The following is a 21535-nucleotide window of genomic DNA, read 5'->3' on the forward strand; positions in this document are numbered from 1 at the left end:
AGAAGCAGAACTAAGATCAATAAGACCAATGAGAAAAATTACAAGGAATCAAATTTAAGCTTAGCACATGGTAAAACTCCCTTACTGTGAGCAATGACAAAATAGAATGGGCTGCCCTAAAGAAAGGGCTGAAGGAAGAGTTTAAGAATGTCCATTCTCCTGAAATGTTGAAATGAACTTCAAGTACTGGCTAATGGCTAAAGTAAACAGTTTTTATGGACCTTCTTGAAACCATGATTTTGATCAATTTCTTATGAGTGTCTTTGGAACAGATTACACTAATATTCTAATATCTCCACCATTTTCCAGAAAGAGATACCAAGAATGTCACAAAGATTCATTCAAAAGAGCATCATTAAATTCGTAGACCTTTATTGTACTAAATCAACATTTAATACTTCATCAAAACATTTACTGAATGACTAGCTTTGTTATGGACTTTAGTAGGCCTCAGGGGAACAATGAAAAAGGCCATGCCTCCATTGTGAAAAAGCTTATAACTTAACATGGGAGAACACAACTAACCATGATAACATGGTGTAAGTTAGCAACAGCAATAGAAACAAAGTGCCATAGAAACAGAAAAAAAAAATCTGCCTTTGAAATTTGGGGAAATCCTTTAAAAAGAGGTATCATTTGAGCCAACTCCTGAAATGATAAGATAGTAATTCAAGGATGAAAAGCAGTGCAAGCAAAGAAACCGTCGTAGACATCTATGACTTATCCAGGTGACAAAGAAGTAATTCAGTGAATCCTGAAAATATATTAGATGAGAGTAAAAGATAAGATATGAGGCTGCAAAGGTCACTTGGGATATATTTCTATGAAAGGTCTTGCATTTTAAACTGTAGAGCTTTCAAAGATTTTTTACATCTAGGAGTTACTCAGAACTATATTTGAAGAGATCCTTCTATTGGAGTATATAATGTGGAGTATATAACAAACTATACAACATGGGGTAGCTTCTTTTTAGAGGAAAATGTCAGTGTTGGGTTTGGACTAGGCACAACCATGACTAAGAGCAGGTGGGGTTACAGGATCACCCCTCAAGATCCCTTTCAATCTTAAACTCTGCGACTTATGTCCCTTACAGAGGAAAAGAGTTCCAGGCAAAGTCTTATAAATGACAGAGGTGGCAGGACTCTCGAGCCACACTAGTGAAAATCATAAAGACATTGCTATTTCAAATACCTAATGAGTTTTACAAGTATATAAAGTACACAATCTTTGACTAGCTGATAATGGAATTTGAGAGGAAAAAAAATATCACAAGTATTGCAGAGTGGAAATACATATTCAACTATCCTTCTGAGAAAGCCAGATAAAAATTTGACTGACCTAAATCCTTTTAGGCCTGCATCATTTTCCAAAGTAGCTTTGGAAGGCCCAGGGGACCTATCTGTACATGTGCAATCTAATTAAATGCATATAGTAAGGACTTAATTGTATAGGGCATCTTGCTAGGTACAGCACAAAAAGAACTGTGCTAAACTACCTTATTGGATTTCATAATCTACAAAAGACAGATACATGTGGATATACATCTACAATTTAGAAAGATATTTGAAAGCGTTCATTAAACTACAGGGACAGACAAAACTATATGTACTTATATTGAATGCTTCATGAGAATTTATAAATGGGACAACTCCCTAATTAGTTCCATTTCAAGGGGAAAAAAGCTAAAAGTCAGAGAATAAATGCCAGTGATGAGATCTCACTCCTGAGACTTGCTGGAAGAGAAGAGAAAGTCTCTGCCCTATTCAGCTTTAACAGCTCTAGAAGCCCAAGGTTAGTGAAGCAGTCCAAGGCACAACACGCCACAGGACTGCAAGTATTTGAAGGGAAGAGGAACAAACCAACCACGACACAGCATCAGTCTGGGGATTTAAGCTCCTTTCTTTCCTTCCTTCCTTTCTGTTGTTGTTGGTGGTGGTGTTAAGCCACTCCAATAAGCACATTTGTCCTTACAGAGAGAAAGATCTATATTGGGTGTCAGCAAAAAGGTAAAAATTCATGAAATTTCTAATAAACAGAAAGCATGAGTCTGGACTAAGAAAGTAATATGTGAAAAAGTTTGAAATTGGGGTGCAGTGTGAATTTTATTCCTGAGATTAATACACAGTGTGTGACATCAGAATTCTTAAGTCCTCTGAATGACTTGCTTGTTGGCAATCAGCCAAGCATATCATCAGATCAGAATTCTAGATATTAAAGAACTTCATTGTCCTTGAAGCCCCAGCACAGTGGTTAATAAACAAATGAAGCACACATTTTCCTATAAAACAGTCATGAATAACATAGTATTTACCATTTTTGTTGAAAAACACAGAGCAGAGAGAGTAAAAATTCCTCAAGATAACAACATATAGTGATGTGCTCATGATTCCCTTTCTTGATGGAACAGTTTGGCATTGTAAAAATAGGTAGCTCTAATTTGTAGATGTTTTTCATGTCTGAATGACAAAATAATCTTCAGAAGCAGGAACGAGAAAATCTTTTTAATAGTATGAGAATTCAGTAAGGCAGAGACTTGATAGAAAGCAAGCAGAAGTGCAAGACACACACACAAAATATGATTTTGCCAAGTGGATCTCCAGGGTTTTAGAATTGCAAAAGCACTCAGTAATTGCAGGTGAACATAAACCCACTGCTGAAAACTCATTAGTTAGTATATGCCCTTAAAGAAATTTTGGAGGTGCCTGATCTTGCATGTACACAATGCTATAAATGAAGTGGATCTTAAAAGCACTGGCCAGATTTATTAATTGATTATGTATGCTGGCTGCTTAAGCAGGAATCATTTCATGTACCAATAAAGTACACTCTGTATTAAAATGTGACAACATTTTATTGGCCCACAATTTTATATATCAAGTTACTATGAGATGTAGTCCTCTGGCCAATTAAAAGTGCATGAATTTTTAGAGAATTTTAATAAAATACAGATGCATATAATACAACTTGATTAAAATCACATAATAAATTTTTTCCATAGAAAAAATAAATTTTTCCATAGAAAATACATATAAAATTTTAAAAAAATAAATGGATATAAAATAAGATCAGCTAAAAAAATGACTAAACATGGGAGTTTTCAAGTGTGTTAGTGTAGGAGTGGTAAGGATGAAAGGGTATGTGAAAAGCTTTAAGGCTGGCTAAAATCTCAAAAGTAAACCTGAGTTAAACCTGACAAAAACATTATACTTGAAAATAGGTTTTAGACAGAGAAGTTAAAAAAAGTTAGACCAAAACTTAATTTGGTCCAACAAAAGGTCAAAGCAAACTATAGTTAATAAAGCAACTAAAAATTAGAAATATCTGAATTATCATACAATATCAGTAACGTATTTAGCTTGAGGATCCCCAAGCACAAGATTGTGGGGGCCTGCACTTAAAAATACCCAGAGAACATATAAAAATGAAAACTCAACTTTCAGTAAAAGTCCTTTGGGAAATACACATATACACATACACACACACACACACACACACACACACACACACACAAATAGGCATCAGCCCTGCTCTATAACAGGAAACAGTAAATATCTTTGATTTAATGTTAGTTAAAAATACATTACAAAATTAATCATATTGCTAAATTTTTCTATACCTTGGTCTTATATTTTTAATGATTGTGCATTTGTGAGTTACAAACTTCCAAAGCACCTGTTAAATAAAAACGAAAATTCTTCACAAAGTAAGCTTACAAGGTTAATTATCAGTGAACTATCACATTATAAAATAATTACAGGTGGTATAATATTTGGGCAGACAGATGCAACAATACAAGAAAATCAATTGTCTGTCTGTGACTTAATGTAACCTTGGTTGAAAATGCTTAACCTCATGCATGGTTCACAGACACAGCAAGAGTTATTACCTGATTTGAAATATTTCTCATGAAGAAATTCATTACAAGATTATTAAAGCTTATAATAAGGTTTTTTAAATCACTTTAAAATAAATTCAAATGGCACACAACTTCAAGAGGAGAGTCAACAGAAATACTTAGCAAATGAAAGCTGAGGACCCAATATTATTTCAGGCAGCACTGGAAAATTGTTTAAATCTCAATAGATAAAATAGTAAAAAGGTTGTTTGAATAATTTTATTACTTGTAACATAAAAAGGGTTTTTAAACACAGATAAAACATATACCATTTAATTATCTATAAAACTACTTCTTATGTAATAAAGTCACAAAAAATAAATTAGTCCTTTATCACTTTTTTTTAAATACCTACTCTTTTAGTGAACACGTTTTTGGAGTTGAAGAAGTTGTAGGTTACATTAAACAATTAGTCTTGGTAGAGTTCAGCAGTCTGGAAATGATTCATAAATAAATCAAAAACAGCATGACACATCATTAGATTTCCTCGAGCAGTTTATTATTTATGTATAATTATCATTTGTACAAATTATTGTGAAGGAATTGACAAACTATCAATATTCAAAACAACCTATTTTCTTCATAAGAAAACACTGGAACTCAAATTTTTCTAAATGAGAAGTGAATTAAAATTTATTTCAAATTATATATTCTTCTAAATAAAAAATAGAAAATCTCCAATTAAACATTTATAAAAATCATTTAAAAAACTAGACATCATATACTGAAAATAAGGTCTATGTCTCTAAATAAAAATAATAATGTTTCATCTTTTTCACTGAGGGACTAAGGCTGAAATGGTAATGTTTTAAATTTTTTAATATTTTTCATATTCACACACAAGAAAAAGCACTCATCTTTCAATTTCTCTAAGGATTAGCCAAGAAAAAATAATATGGTCCAAGCTGATCAAAAAACTAAGGGGAAAGTGAAGAATGACTGCTCAACTTAACCAAGAACCTAACAAAAATCAGAAGTGATGTTGAAATTTTCCAAATAATGTTAAAGGGAATAGAAGAAGTTTACCACCCTTTTTGTAAGCTAGATCACTTTCTGCCGAGTGGCACTTTAGTGTTAAGCATTGTGTATCATTTGTACAACTTCTTGGTATAATACTTATCATAATACGGTATCTTTGCCTTCACACATTTATCTTTTCTTCTCTGTTAAATAAGATTTCAAATATTTCACTAATACAGTTTTACATTTGTATTTTGCTTGGCTTCAATCCTACCTTTGACTTCTATTCATTTATTGTCTCCTGGGATCCAATTTTACAGTTACTCCTTATAATAAGTCTTCTAGGTCTGAGAATTTTATTTTGAAAATAGGTTAAGCAGGCCAGATTTACTAGGCACCCAACAAACTAAATGCCAGTAGAGGACCCTAGAAGAGGAGATGCGCTAATAATAGCTAACATTTGTAAAGCACTTGCTAAGTGCCAAGCACAATAATCAGTACATTATATGCAATGTCACCTCAATCCTCATGACAATGCATTAAAGTAGTTATAATTATTAGGTAGGTAAAAACAAGTATCTAGCTTTGTTTTGTGAGAATTTGATGAGCCAATATTTTGTAAAGCACATAAAAGAGATCTCCATGCCCAATCAGAGACCCAGGTTGTATTAGTGTTAGCTATTGCTATTACTATTCCCATTTTAAAGATGCAGTAACTAAAATATATAGAGGCTATGTAACTGTGCTTTGTCATTCTGCTAGTAATTGGATGAGTCAGAATTTTTGAACTGGATTTATGCAGGTACCACAGTCTTAAATTTGTGTCTAACACAACCATGTTCCATTGCTTCCTCCAAACTTGAGTCCCTACATTTTTCTTATCTTATAATCAAGGGTTAGTTCATACACTAAAGGTTCTAATTAACTGCCAAGAACTTCACCTTAAAAAGAAATTTAATGGACTTTTGATTCATTAAACCAGGTAAGATAACAAGACAAAACAGCTCTCACTGACCCCGAGTCACTGTCAAAATCCAGATCACTCAGAAAATGGTAAAAGGAGGTGACCCAAGAGATTATAATCACATCTTTCAGCAGAAACAAGATAGTCACAGCTTTAAAGAACAACTGATTGTTAATTTGTTTTATTCTCATTTCAGAATCCCCTCTCATTCCGTATTATAAAAAATACTGGATTTTAACATACCAATTAAAAGTAATTTTCGTTCTCAATTATCCATAATAGCTTTGTTTTATACACATCCCAAGCAATGGGAGAAAACTGAAAAACTTCCTTATTCCTCTGTCTCTCTAACTCTGTCTCTCTCTCTTTCTGTCTCTATCTCTGTCTGTCTTTCACCCCCCATATTCTCTCTCTCTCCCACTCTTACTCTCATCTCTTATAATTTTCTTTTAGTTTGCTCAATTGTTAAAAAAAGCATACACACACACACACACACCCCACATGCAAAATTTTTCACACAACCACTGGGTTAGAAATTTCCATCTGTGTTCTCACATTCATTAGGAATAACTAGCATCTTTAAAGCAGCTATTTCTGATTAGCTACAAAATTAAAGTGTTAGCCTAAACAATAAGAAGCAGTAAGAACTTCAAGAGCAGCTGCCAATCTAAAACAGCAATATTCTCACATCTGTCTAATGCTGAAATAGTCATTCTTCACCTATCGTTTCTTCTGTGAATCTGTAGACGTATCAGGTAATCAAGGTAACTGGTATAACTTAATAAGACAGAGGACTATAAAATTTACCATCTCTATCTGGAAAACACTAAAAATGTTGTTTAAAATTATTGTTTGGCATTTAAAATTTATTGTTTAATATGTTCAGGAAAACAGGTGGAATGGAGATAGGATCTTTGAAAGAATCATTTGGTAATGTTTTGCAAAAAAAAAAAAATGTTAAACAAAATAAGGCCTTGAATAATGAAAAAAAATTATATCAAAACAACCCTATTTTGGAAGTGATTATTATAGATTAATAAAACTAAACCTGGCTGATTCTTATTTGAGTGGTTAATTCAATTAGACACAAGGTAAAGAGATAAACTTAAAGGAGAACAAAGACCATTGTTGAAAAGGCAGTTAACATCTTTACTCTAAGAAATTGAGCAAGTAAAATGCCATATGATTTTACTTACATGTTGAATCTAAAAAAGAAAAAAATGAATAAACAAAACAGTGATAAACTCATAGATACAGAGAATAAACTGATCGTTGCCACATGGGAGGGAAGTAGAGAGAAGGGCTGAAAAAGTGAAGGGGATTAAGAAGTACAAATTTCCTTTATGAAATAAGTCAGGGGGATGCAATGTACAGCATGGAGAATATAAGCAATAATAGTGTAATAACTATTTACAGTGCCAGATAGTTACTACAGTTATCATAGTGATCACTTCATAAGGTACATAAATGTCTAATCACCGTTTTACACCTGCAACTAATATAATATTCTATGTCAACTATAATTGAAAAAAGAAAAAAAACCCTGAATCAATCTTGAGACCTATCCTACCTAGAAAAGTTACAGTTCATTTTATAAATAAACACTACAATATAGAGTGATACCGGGTATTTTTATAACAGATGCTTCATTTTAAAGAGGAGGAAACTGAGATCCAGAGAACTTAAATGACATGCTAAGAATTTATTAATGGCTTTGCCAGGACTAGAATCCAATTCTTTTCTCTTAGCCCCATGATCTTTAAAACACTGTACGGGATGACTGCTACTGGGTTTATGAACAAAAGTTCTAAGTATTTATGTGCCTTTAGACAATGCAGTCCTCTCCCCCAACCCCAACCAATTCCTCTCCCCACAAGGCATCACTTTGAATTGTTTATTAGCTCTTCAAGAGAAGTTTTAACTCAATATCCTTATGGACCAGGGTGATTCAACAGTGAATGATTGGAATCTGTGGAAATCTGGAGAACATAACCCACCTAAAAGCAATTATAATTTTAAAAAATCAAATTAAAGCATACTTTGATTAAACAAATGGACCCAAAGTATTTTAGATGGTGTCTAAGTTGCCTCACTTATCACACTCCCCACTTCTGCACTCTTCCTCTTAATTCAGTCATTACTTCTCTTAATTATCTTTGTAACTTTGAGGACTATATGATCACTGCTATTTCTTCTATAAACTATAGACACTATTTCTTGGCTCCATTTTGTGAAATGCTAATCTTCCAATTCCTATTTTTCTGCTTTCTCTAACCCCAGTTCCTAACTCCTAACCTTTACCAGCTCTATGTTTATTGTGACACTGCCGTTGTTGAAAATATTTGCATTCAGTTTTACAGTTATGATTATCTAAAGATTGATACTAAAGTTGAAAAACAGTAAATACCATTTATAATTAATTAATATAAAAATGTTATTCATTTCATGGCTCACTAAAGTTCTCTGACTACTTTTCTTCTTATATATTCTTTTGTTTTTCCTGGAGTTTTTATATTTTTGCACTATTTTTCTTCATCTTTTCAAATATTTCTTTAACATTAAATGTATAATGTCCCTCCTTTGTCCCAGAGCCTTCCACCAGGCAAAGCCCTCCATTTTTTCACACTAATTCTATACCAGATTAAAGCAATATGAATTGTCTTCTAGAACTACTTCACAGTTACCATGCCATGTCTTTCTCTTCCTCTTAATTATACTTTGCCAGGGTTTGAGCTCAAATAAATTTATAAGAAAGGTTACACTTAGAAAAATATCTTTAGTCCTTATATGGACTGAAAATGGCTTTATTCTACCCTTGTACTTGATCGATATTTTGAGTGACTATGGAATTTTGAGTTGCAAATCATCTTCCTTCAGAAACTTGAAAATTATTCTATTAATTCTTTAATAGCTGTTCTAACTATATTTTTTGTTTTCTTGCAGAGCTCCAATTATCTGCAAGTCATACTTCAGGGAGATTCACAGTGACTCATCTTCTTGTTTGTTTGTACTGAGAGATTTTTTTTATTTGAAATTATAAATTTTCCCTTAAATGTATTTGAAAATCTTTAATTTAGGCACTATTTTCCTAAATCTCTTTAAGATTCTAATTGTTTTGCCTCTTTTATGATCTTTTCATGATGAGTTCCTTGGAAGGTCATTTTATTATTATTGGTTTTCTTTAACCTTGGTCTCTTTTTCATGTTGTTGACTTTTATTAATATTTTTGTCTTAAGTTATTTCTTAATTGTCTGGTGATCCTTAGTTGCTGTTCTATATTTAAGGATGAAGAACTAGAAAATGCTGAGCCCTCTGTACTTGAATGTGTCTTATTGATTAGAAGACATTACTTTAGGGTAAGCAAGAGCTGAACATTAGGCCTAAAGACCCTAAGCACCAAAATAATAGAGACTTTGTTCTGTGTTTCTAAGATGCATCTCTAGTTACTCTTATTGTCCCTCAGCAGTCCCCGTGATTTCTTAGTGTCTGTTAAGGGGGGCATTCAGGAGGGATAATAAGAAAAACTTGCCATAGGGATGTTTTCATCAAAGTAGAATCAGTGAATAGAAGGCTGGCTATCCCATCTATACATGTTGAGTAACTATTTTGTTTCAGCTCCAGTGTCTCACTTTTGAATTCTGTTTTTCTTGGCATTATTGAGCCTCAAGCCTTTGGGAGCTTGTTAATGGCAAAGTGGCTTCCTCCTCACCTTCATGACCCTCCCATATCTTAGGCAGTTTCCTCAGCTTGGCTTCACTCCATATACTTTGTAACAGCTTGATATCTTTTTAACCCCTTAATTTAATACTTGTAAATGAGGTTTCAGGAGGGAGTTTAAAGACATATCTCAATATTCCCTCTTAAAATGGCTACTCATCTGTTTAAAAGCAATTCTACTGACCTAGAGAAACTAAGCTTAAAATATCTAAAATGAAGAAAACCCAAGAACAAACAATTATTATAGTGTTGCATATCACCATATTCATAATAGCAATAATGCTGTTCAGAATGATTCAAAGGCGGCTCTCTATTGAAATAAATGCAAACTGCACATCTGTACATATCTTAAGGTGCACAGGATAAAAGCAGTACTACTAATTTCATGTGTCTGAAATGCCTTATACTCTGTCCTTTTTGTGTAGAATGAGACAACTGATTAATATTCTCAAAAAAAAGATTTATTGAAGTTCAAAATTATTTAATGAGATAGTCGCAAATATATTTGTGGAGGTTATCTTTCTTTACAAAAGAAATAGAAATGATGCATATATGTTATTCTATTTGAATTAGAATTTTATATAGATAATAAGAATTTGTGCATTGTAGAAGCAAAATGGGCCTATTGTTGCCTGCTACAGCAAATGAAGTGTCTCATAACTGGCAATTCAATGTGTTAATTCAGCTGCACCATCCAATTACCTACGATTCATCTCAACTTAGTGCACAGCAATAAAATTCTTTAAAAATCTGTGACAAAATATCTGTTCTAGGTTTGCCAAAGTGGGAAACACAGAAACTAAATTATAAAAATTGCTCATCACAATCCAGCAATAGCATCACAATGAATTTTTGACATGAAGTCGGTCTAAAGTAAATAATGAAACACATATTGGATGTTTTATAAGGAAAATCTGACCAAGGAATGTGAGAACTGCCTGAACTGAAATTGGCATCCCCTCAAATAACAAAGCATTCCCTTGGAGCCATGGGCCTGCCAACTGCCAACTGACCACAGGGCCCAAGCACACAATTCTAAAAGTAGACAAAGGTAATGAAATGTGAATTTAGCATCCCTGGCCTCTTGTTAAATGACCCAGATGCAAGAGTTGGAGCATCTATCTCTTACCGATTCAGAGACTAAATGATGAAATAAACAGAAGCTCGTTTTACTTACTTTCTTTTTTTTTTTTTTTTTACAGAATTAAGACAACTAATAGATAATACAATCCCGCTACATGAAGATCTGTCAAGCCATAGAAGATAGATAATTCAAAGTAGAGAGCACCATGAAGAAGGCAAAAAGGAAGGGGGAGGAAGAAAGATATGGGAGAAGAAAAAGAGTATTAGGAAATGATAAACACAGTGTTTACTTATGAAGAATATACAGAGGAACACTGAAAATCTCTAGAATGTGGATAAAATCTGAATTATAATCAGGGACAAGCTGGTTTCTAATATTTTTCAAGACAAACAACATGTACTCCCATTTGAGACTGAACTATCTAGAAAATCAAGAAATATGAGCCTTGAGAATTAAAAAAAGTAGAATTCGTTATGAGGAAAAGAGAAAAAACTGTATTGTTTTAAAATCAGGCTAGTCAATAACCTCATAAACCCTCCCCTGATTACAGAATCTGAAAACGGAATTGTTTTAAAGTGTAGATTTTTATTTAAAAAAAAAGACAGGTGGAGTAACTCATTACTGGAGGTATCTAATTTGAATAATTTACATAATCTAATCATATATCAGTCTAAAATTGTATTTTTTTAAAAGACTAAATAAAAGTCATATTAAAACACTGTCTTAGTGCATTCAACAAAAATATTAAGTAATAGAAAGTTGCTGAAAATCAACCAGAAGCCAGAAGGATAAAATGCATTAATCATCATTGATTAATACATCAGTTACTTACAGAAAAAATAAGGTATTTCTTAGTAGGTTAGTTACAGATGTCGATCTTAGGGATTAAAGTCTGTATATAAAAATCTTATTTAGTTATGGATATAAATTTTTTCTTCCTGTCTGCATAACTATATGTTAATTCCTTGTTATTTTTTTTTCTTTTTTTTGAGGGGGGAGTGGGGTCTGCATGTAAGTAAAGACAATAATTAATCTATTTTAAGAAAACTACTCTGATTTTTCCATGTTTATTGTCCCCTTCATAATTAACTTTCTTTCTTAATTTGGTGTTATGACTTCTAAAAGGTAAACATTTTTGTTTTCAACTCTAGAAGTCTAAGGTTGTTGGTCAAGTTTTCTTCCTTTACTTTCAAAGGCAAAACTTACTTAAATAAGAAACAAGATATAGAAATCAGAGTTCTCTTTTCAATTCTGCTACTTTGAGCTTTGTGACCTAAAGCAGGTTGTTTTACTAATCATTTCATCAAAATAGCATAGTCCTTGCCCTGCCACTTATTAGCTTATTCCAGACAACTTACTTAACCTTTCAGAGACTCAATTTCCTCATCTGTAAAGTGGAGGTACTAACAAAACCTACTTTTGGGAGTCATTATGATTAAATAAATCAGTATCTGTAAAGCACTTTAAATGGCATCCAGAACACAGTAACCTCTACGTTTGTTAAATAAATAAAAATTAATAAGTATATCTGAAAAATGATATACTAGAAGTAGATCAGTTGCTTGGGACAGATTCTGTAGATCCATCCCAGGCAAATGAGAATCTTTATCAGTGGGACTTGAAAATCTGTTATTAAAACAAACAAATAAGCAAAAATAAAAACCTCTTTAGGTAATTTCAATTTACAAACTAGTTGTCAGCAGTGACACTCAACAGCATTTTAGGTCAATTTAGCTACATCTCACACACCCACCAGATTCTTTTCCTCTTCAGTGGCCACAGAGTCACTATTCAAAGCAATTTGGAATTTAATAGTATCCATTAGTTTTACAAAAGCAGTTAGAAGTTTAGCTTTGTAATTTTCTCTGACCTAAAGTAAAACTGTTTTGTCCTCACCAAGGTGAACAAAGAAATAAAAAAGGAGCAACCGATTTCCAAAGGTTGAGAACACTGGTTAGGGGCAAGGACATAGGAATAAATTGAGACATGTACCTTGTATTTTTTTCAATCCTCATTCCTTGTCCCAGGACACAGATTAGCACCTCTCAGTTACAGTGATTTGTGGTTAACTACCATGAAGAAACAAGTCACCTCCAATCCACTAAAATTTCAACAAACATTAAAACAGTAAACTGAGGTTAGAGCAATTGCTAGCTAGCATCTTTCCAAATTAATTGTCCTGACTTGCAACTAGAAAGAGAATAGAATAGCTATATGGGCTGTGTGTCATTCAGTGATGAATACGATGACTCTGCTGCCCTATGCTGTGTGGGTGCAGGAGGTCCATGGGGTGAGCAAAATATTATAGTGGTTCAGACTAAGAAGGGTTCCCAAGCACAGTTTACAAAATGTAGTAAAATAAATTACCAGACTGTGATGAAATTTTCATCAGTCTTTGTTAAATTAGAAAAATAACTGCAGTGAAAAAAAATTTACAGGAAGCTAAATTTATTTTATTTTAAGAACTATATTTTGAGATTCTGTTCTCCCATCTTAGTTCATGTTAAAATGTCCACTCTTTTATAAAATGATAGTGATATAAGTAAACTTTGTAAATCATTCTTACTATGCAAAAGAAAATGTTCACGTGGAAGTTGGGGTCATTTTTTAAAAAAATTTTATTAGTAAAAACATCAGATTGAAAACTACTGAAGCATTGGCTTAAGACACAGAGAGAGCTGGTGTGATCCTTGGCCCTACTACACATTAGCTGTTGATTTTGAGCAAGTGAGTCCTCATTTATACAATAGAGATAGCAACACTACTTACTACACCTACAGTTATAAGGATAAAATGATAAAATGTGGCAAGACCTATTAGATGTTCATTTACGCGCAGTACAAGTACAAAGTAAATACTCAATAAAATTTAGTCATTTTGTGAATTTGTAACTATATTAACCATTTTTAACTCCTTCATAAATAAACTGAAATAGCTGTACTGTCACATATATTTGCTTCTGAGTATTTTGTCCCATTTTTCTTTCATTAGACTAATGGCATTATTGCATAGGGACTTTGATAGTTATGTAAATCTCAACCTCTCCATCTGAAACTAATTATAATAATAAAAATCTCAAGAAGGAATTAAGTCAGTTATCATGCTTCTGGCCTACAAGAAGATAATTCTTCCCATATGTGAAAATCCATTTTTTAACAAAAAAGAGGTGTTGTATTCATAATATCAAGGCAATTAACATTAGGTTAGAGAGTAAGTTGACATTTACTACTATCTCTGAAGTATAATTTGGATGATTTTGAATACATAGACTGTGCTTTACATCCTTTCTGTTTACAGAGGCTACTCAGCACACATATTATGTTCACCAAAGTACCAACCAACAGTTTAATCACCCTCTTCTCTATAATGTTTCACAAGAGCTTAAGTAAGATTTAAGTGACAATTCAATGTAGTTTAATGCAGAGCCCCAATTAATTCCACATCATGTGAAAACCCTGATAAATCTTGGACAGTTCCCATCTATCTTAACAATAAGCGCTTCTGAGAAAATACAAGTCTGAATATTTAATATGAACAATATGTTTAATTTTGTCACATAACAGAAAATATGATCACAAATATGTTCATATTTATGATAGAATAGTCACTACTTTCCCTATATCCCTTTCAAGTTACATTGGAAGGATTAACTATTAATATGGAACAATTTTTAAAAACTGATATTTCGCATCTTGCTGTAGGTCTATTGTACAGGTTGGACGATTATAGTAGGATGAACAATAAGAAACTAACAGTTTATGAGGACCATAATAGTTATGTGGGCATTTGACTGAAGTTGGGCCCTTAGAGAAAAGGCATGTCTCCCTACTTTAACTTACATTTTAAACACTAGGTCTCAGCAATCTCTTAATAATCTGTAGTAAGGACTTTTGAAAATTAAGAATTTTAGCTTAAATAGGTCCTGAGACATAGCAAGAAAATAAAATTGGAAACTCATAGCTACAAATGAATTTTAGCTAATGCACTTACAAGGAACTCTTGGTCATATGTTAATGACACAGATGTCTTCAGCCACTTTTAATTATTTCTTGGTAGTCAAGCTAATACCAATTAAATATTTTATTATAAACATACTACACTGAAAACATTCACAGAAGTCTAAATCTGAATCAAGGAGAAATAAGTATCAAATGCATAAAATCTGTTTGATTTATATTTTGCTCTCAAAGAAAACTGCTTATAATGCCCCAAATGGATGACCAACTACAACTGAATTAATATGTGTATTCATTTTAACAAATTTCTTTAAATTCTCTAAGTATTAAATCTCACAATGAAAAGCTTGACTCTTTAGAAACACATATGCCTGTAATTGAATAGCAGGAGTCCTTAATTAAACAATGTGCTTTAAGATAGAAATTGTAAATAGAAGTCTAATCTGGTAAAATGATAAATGGTTTATTAAAGCGGACGATGTTAAATTTTTAAATGTGATTTATGTGTTCAAATATATGCTTAATGTATATGTGTGGGGAGGTGATATTAAGAAATGTCACCTAATAGATTGTCAGAGTCAATATGAGCCATATATTTATCTCTTGGTTTGATATTTCATGTGTTTATTCTGACAAGAGTAAAAGGAAGGATTTAGAACAAAAGCCCAATTAAAATTTTTTAATAACTAGGCATGTAGTCACTAAAACGTCAAAGCAGGATCTGTTAGATCTTATTAATTTATATCTACGTTCCTATTACTAAAAGAGACACAAACCCAAGAAGGTGATGTAGTAAAAGTTAGTCAAAATTTGTTGTTTATTGCAAATGGTGCCACTTGAGAATAAGATGCCTAAAAGGCAAATTAAAGAACAAAACTATAATAACTGTTCATTTTCTTAAAGCACAATGAACACATCAGAGACATGCAGTGTTGTTATTTATTGCACATGGTGAAACTGTGTTAATACTTTATTCTCAGTCACTTACTTTTCTCGTTATTCAGAAACACCAATGTTCTCTTTATTTGCCTAACCAAAAAGAATAAAAATTCTCACTTGCTTGTTCTCTCACCCTCTTCCTAAAATGCCAAAGTTTTAAAAAGCTAAACAATCTCTATTACATGGAAATGTTCCTGTTACGACTACTGCTTTTAAAAATCAAGTTGGCAAAATGGAAACATTGTATTTCACTCTGACAAAACCTGAAATTAATACACATTAAGTTAGAAAGTTAAATGTGTCTCAAAATTCTTATCAGTAAGAAATCAAATCTCAAACAATATCAGAATTTCACCTTCAGTAGTCTTTACTATTTTTAAATACAAAAAAAAAAAATGGAAAAAAGAACAAAGGAATTGGAAAGAAAAATTTTTAAAGCAAAATTGCCTTGAACATGACCCTGAACAATACTCAACTGTTTTAAGAGGTGACTACCAAATCATCGTAAAAGCAATATTGCAGTCCATGGGTTCCTACTAGTTCCCTGTACCAGGAGGCACGGCATTTCCAAGTACTTTGGCAAATGCACATATACAAGTAGTATCATGCCTCTCATGTATTTGAAGCAGTAAGGACACTTATAAATTATTTAAGGTAAGTGATTCAGTTTGCAGATCAATTTATAGCCCCCAAATATTTTAAGCTGATACTCCTGTTCTTTTATTAAAAAAGAACTTTTCACTTCTTAAAAACCACACAGAAGTATTCACCCAAAAATGATGTCATATCCCAGTTTACTTTAAAGTAGGAAGGTTGAGAGATGCCATCCATTTGAGCCTCTAAACTCATTTCTTCGATTCTACAGCAACTATTAAAGAACATCAGTCAAGCTAAAGACTTGCAGAGAGGGGCAAATTCAAGCAGTGATGAGCTAAAAAGTCACAGAGGACTCATGTTTCAACATCCCTTCTATTAGTCCTCTATACCCATTCATAAAAGACTAAATGAAGCAGGGAAAAAAGGGAAGCGGAATTCAACTTCTTGTAAATATAGGCCCATAGCATAGCTGGGTGACTTCAAAGCCTATAATTAATGCATGCTAATCAATCAAGTTTTTATTAAGCATTTACTAATTTTCTCACATTGTGCTAGGGTCTACATATCTGAGACATACTCGGTTCCATTCTGGACTCTGGGATACAGAATTAATGTACACCAGCAGTGCTGTATTGCCTTTGAAAAAGCTTTCTTTTCTTCCTCCCAAACCTGATCTGAGACACAGTGCCTCTTAAGCCCTGAAATGAACATCACAGAAATGGTGAATTAAAAGCATTTATTTAAACAAGCAGGAGCAGCCAGGGAATATTCTCAGTGGAGTTGAAGGTGGGCAGGGGCATCAGACAGAGATGTGAAATCCTGATTTGTGGCAAACAATGTGGAGAGACGCATATTTCTTACATTCGAAGCCAGTCTTTGCCTATGAAAATTTTCCAAATCTATCCATCTCTGAAATCACTCAAACAGGCTTTCAATATTAAGGTTCTAATTTTGCAGGAGAGGAGGAGTTTGTAGAGATCAGGGGAAAGGAAAGATCAGTAACGCATGCAAAAGTCAAGAAGAAGAAAGGAAAGGATGGGTAAAAGCACAGAAAATTATCTGGAAAGGTAAGAGGTCCAAACTAAGTCACTAAAAGGATGATCTTACTTTTCAATATTCTCAAACCATCAGGTTTCTTTAACACTAGAGGGCATGAACACACACACACACACACACACACACACACACACACACACAAATACACACGAGGGGGTAGCACCCTTGAGCAAAGGCAGCCTTCATATAAAGCTAAAGATCTGGGGGGCCCAAGGAAACACGGAATTTCAAGGGGCTGAGGTAGCCAGTCTCTAGCGCTGGGAAGAGTGATCGCGATCTTCCCCAAGGAAACCGCTCAAGGATTGAACGCTATGGCAGTTTAAAGCACACAGTACCCTCTCCTCCGCTAGTAACACCTTTGCCTCACGAAATCTCTCACCCTTTCGAGATTAGTTTTCCCTGGATCTCTTAGCTTCTGTGTTTGTCTGCCCACTGTCTCTTCTGTGGCTCCTAGTAAAGGCTGGAGATGTAGACTCTCCACCTGGAAATTCAACTGATCGTAGCCAAGGAACGTGGTAAGGGGAGGGGCACCCGCAGCTTTCGCAGTCCAAACCAGCAGCCGCCTGCGCTCGGGTTAGCAGAAGCGCAGAGCCTTCGGACCCCGGGAGGGGAGGCTGGCCCTCGCACCCCACATTCAGCCCCTCGACCCCACATCGCAGACAAGGGCAAGCTGCATCCATCCCTGCGTCCCCTCTGGCTCCCCGCAGAAAGGTCTCTGTACCTGGATGTGTACAGAAGATGGGCCAGGGCGTGCTCCCCCGGCCAGGGCGCCTCGGGAGCTGGGAGCTGGTGTTCGGGAGGACGAGGCAGGAGAGATGAAAGAGAGAGATCGAAATAGGCAGCGAAAGGCAGAAATGGGGACAATACTGCAAGACCAGCGGAAGGGACAGAGTATAACAGGGACACAGAGGCATCCCAAGAAAGGGAGAAAGAATGAAAGAGAAACAGAAACACACAGAAGGGTTGGGGAGACAGAGAAAGAAACTGAGTCAGAGACAGAAAGACATACAAAGAGAGTGAGGCAGAGGAGCACTCAGAGTCAAACGGAGGCAGAAAGAGGAAGGCAACCGTCGAGGAAGACATCCAAGACCCAAAACGTCCCCAGTGTCGGGCCGTGCAGAAGCGCCCGCGCACCGTAGCCCCCGGTGGCCCGCGGTTGGTGGGAGAAAGTTGCCGGGGTGGAAAGGCCGAGCCGCCCCACCGCCGAGCGTCACCGAGGCACTGAGGGTGGCCAGCGCCCCCAGCTCGGCGGCGTAGCGGAGAATGCAGGGTAGAGGGCGGGCGGCGGCACAAAGTTCCGCGCCTCGCGGTCCTCTCTCCGTACCTGCAGCGGCAGGCGAGCGCGCTCCGAGCTCCCGGGAGGGCCCTCACCGGATCCGCCAGAGCTCCTGCCCCGGGACTGGTTCGGGGTACTGAGCTCTGCGCTCTGTAACGCGCTGCAGGACTTTGCGGTGCCCACCCGGCACTCTGGCTGCCCAGTAGGGACTCGCTCCAGACAATTACAAAGAAGACAGGGGGAGCAATAGAGAGAGACGGAGACCTGCTGTCGTGGCCCAGGATCCCGCGAAGAGGGAACGGCGGTCCACGCACGGAATCCAGCCTCCGACCCAACCGGGCAGACTCTGGCCCGCCGCTCCGACAGCCGGGCGCGCCGAGCCCGCGCTCACCTGGAACCCGCGCTGGCCCGCGAGCGCCGCACTCAGCCCAGCTCCCGCCCTCGCCTCTCTCTTCACACTTCCCCGGGAGAAGAGCGAGCCGGTTCCGGCCTCAGCCAGCCCCAGAGAGGCGCCCTCATAGCGCAGCGGCGGGCGGCAGGGCTCCGTGAGCGCGGCGAGAGCAGGCGCCCAGGCCGAGGAAGCGCAGGAGACCGAGAGAGGGCTCCTAGCACATTGTCACCTCAGCAGAGCTGCCGCCGCCGCCGCCTGGTCACTTCGGCCCCCGGCCCCCGCCCCCTCCCACCCGAGCCCGCTCCCTCCCAGCCCCTCCTCCTCGCGCGGTCCCTCCCCCTCCCGTAGCCCCAGCCTGGAGGCCTGTCACAGGGCTAGTATCATTTACGTAACCAGCACCCCCAGCCCTCCACCCTCCCTCCCCGCTCCTGCTCCTCCCCGGGCTGGGGCGGTGCGCACAGAGCGCGCTCTAGCTGCTCCAGGAGCCGCGGCTTGAGCAATGTACACAAGTCCCGCGATACTTGGCAGGCACGGCCCCGAAAAGCTACTGTGGGGTTGGCTTCTCCCTCCCTCGAACGCCCCGCGACCCCTGGCAGCCCAGGGTCCCCACCGTGCGAAAGCCAGTTTGCGTACACCGTGTTAGCCTAGTGCACCAGAGAGCCTCTTGCAGGAATGCTAGGGCGTCCGGGGCTGCCCTCAGGGATAGCTCAGGCTACCGCACTCCCGCCGTCTGCTCTCCAGTGGAGAGATGTTGCGGGGAACTTGAGGTTTGGGCGCTCTGAAGCAGAAAGGACATGCAAGAGTTTGGCTTCTTGTCCATTACAGTTCATACGCTCTGCCAGGATCCTAGTGTTCTGTTGGCAACAGTTATAGCCTACAAACTCACTAAGAGAACTGGGAATGCAAGCGCTTCCTTGTGCTTTTTTTTTTTTTAAGAGGATCTTTGAATTCCTTTCTCAATCAGGAGGGTATGGTCTTACACACACACACACACACACACACACACACACACACACACACACACACACGCAACCTGAAGTACCTGAATGCTTGCATTTAAAGTAAAGTTACTGGGCAGTCATCTCTGAGTGAATGTGTAGTGTAGCAAAAAGGCTGTGGCACTAAATGAGTTAAAATATATGTAAGGATTTTAGAACAGTGCTTGGCACAAGGCACAGACTTAAGACTCAGATATTATTAGAATCTGAAGACTTAGGACCTGACGCCCTTCCCCCAGGCCCCTGCCCCCCGCACTGCCCTGTGGGAAAGACTCTTCTAGGAAATTGGGATTGCTGAATCCAAGTCCTTGCTTTGCCATTTATTCATTGTTTGTTCTCGATTATTTTTGGTCCTTGGCTTTCTTCATTCTCAGTTTTCCTATTTGTAAGAAAGAGTGAAATAAGAGTGTTTTTCTCCTCTCACATTGTCACTTCACCCGTCTTAGCTCCTTCATGGTTTATTTGGCAAAACTGGGGAGGATATAATAGCTACTTCAAAAATATTAAGAGTCACATTGTACAAACCTATATTAATTATAATGTAGTATGTCAATGAGATACTTTATTATACTCATGAAAGGCAATTCTTAAAGATGTTATCCTTATTATCTATTTATGAATCAATTATTATCTAAATTGGTATAACTATATTTAATGTCTCTTCCTACATTGCCCATTTTGTCACCCCTTCCCGTTATCAATTATGGAGCACCTGCCAGAGGTGCTTCCATGCATGTGTGAGGACACAGGGTGCCACTCATAACACCAGGGACACTGCAATTTCTCTCTATTGCTCTTTCTTGTGAGTTCCAGTTCTGCCATCAGACCTCTGTATGTCAAACTGAGAAAAGCTATGGGCAAGCAGGTAAAAATTTTGGGTTCTGATGCTGGCAGAGCCAGTAAGTACACATATATTCTTTGAAGATGTATAATCCCTCATCTTTATACTCTTCATTTCTAAAACGTGTAGTGATATCATTTTGCAGTCTTTGTAGTAATAATTAACTAAGCAAGAATCATAAATCTAATTGGTAAAAGTTATATATGTAATAATACAATAACATCATCCCAAAGTGTCTCCCTTGGAATTATTAGCTTTTGCTTTATAACACACTATTCCAAAACTCAATGGCTTAAAACAATAAACATCTATAATTTCTCAAGATTCTGTAGGTTGTCTGGGTGATTTTCTGCTCTGGCTGGCTTAGTCTGGGCTGGATGGTCTAGGATGGATGGCTTCACTGCTTGTTGGCAAGCTGATTAGGGATGGGGCTCAGCAGGGATGGCTCATCTTTGTTCAATCTGATCTATCATCCTTTAGCAGGCTAGCCTTGTCTTCCTGTGTAGTGGTAGTTGCATGATTCCAAAAAGCAACAATAGAGTACAAGTTTCAGTTTAGAGCACTTTTCAAGGTTCTGTTGATATATATTTGCCATTGTCCCATTAGCCCAAAGAAGTTACATGGCCAAGCTCATATTCAAAGGTGGAGTAATATACTCCATGTCTTTATGGGAGAAACTGAAAAATCATATTGCAGAGAAGAATACACACACAAATGGGAACCACTTAGGACTGTTTTTGTAACCTACCATACATTCTTCTTAATTACCAAAAAATAAAAAAATTCCTTGTAGTGAACAAATCTGATAAACATTATTTTAACCACACGATCAAGGTTAAAATCACTAATAATGGGACCAGG

The 21535-nt window shown here is 36.7% G+C and overlaps 1 protein-coding gene across 2 annotated transcripts in view; it reads right to left on the reverse strand.

Moving 5' to 3' along the window:
• GALNT13 (polypeptide N-acetylgalactosaminyltransferase 13) overlaps nucleotides 1-19121 on the reverse strand; it is a 448686-nt gene extending 429565 nt beyond the window's left edge. The window contains exons 1-2 of one of the 2 annotated variants that reach the window (XM_011359287.1): nucleotides 18861-18956; nucleotides 7309-7314 (exon numbers count right to left, since the gene is read on the reverse strand). The gene's annotated coding sequence lies outside the window, so the exon portion shown is untranslated. Of the gene's footprint in view, nucleotides 1-7308; nucleotides 7315-18708 lie in introns of both variants that reach the window. The other variant, XM_011359276.1, reaches the window with a different exon arrangement.
• Between the last annotated feature and the right edge of the window lie 2414 nt (nucleotides 19122-21535).

Source organism: Pteropus vampyrus, unplaced genomic scaffold (genome assembly GCF_000151845.1).
Source record: "Pteropus vampyrus isolate Shadow unplaced genomic scaffold, Pvam_2.0 Scaffold2, whole genome shotgun sequence".
NCBI lineage: Eukaryota > Metazoa > Chordata > Mammalia > Chiroptera > Pteropodidae > Pteropus > Pteropus vampyrus.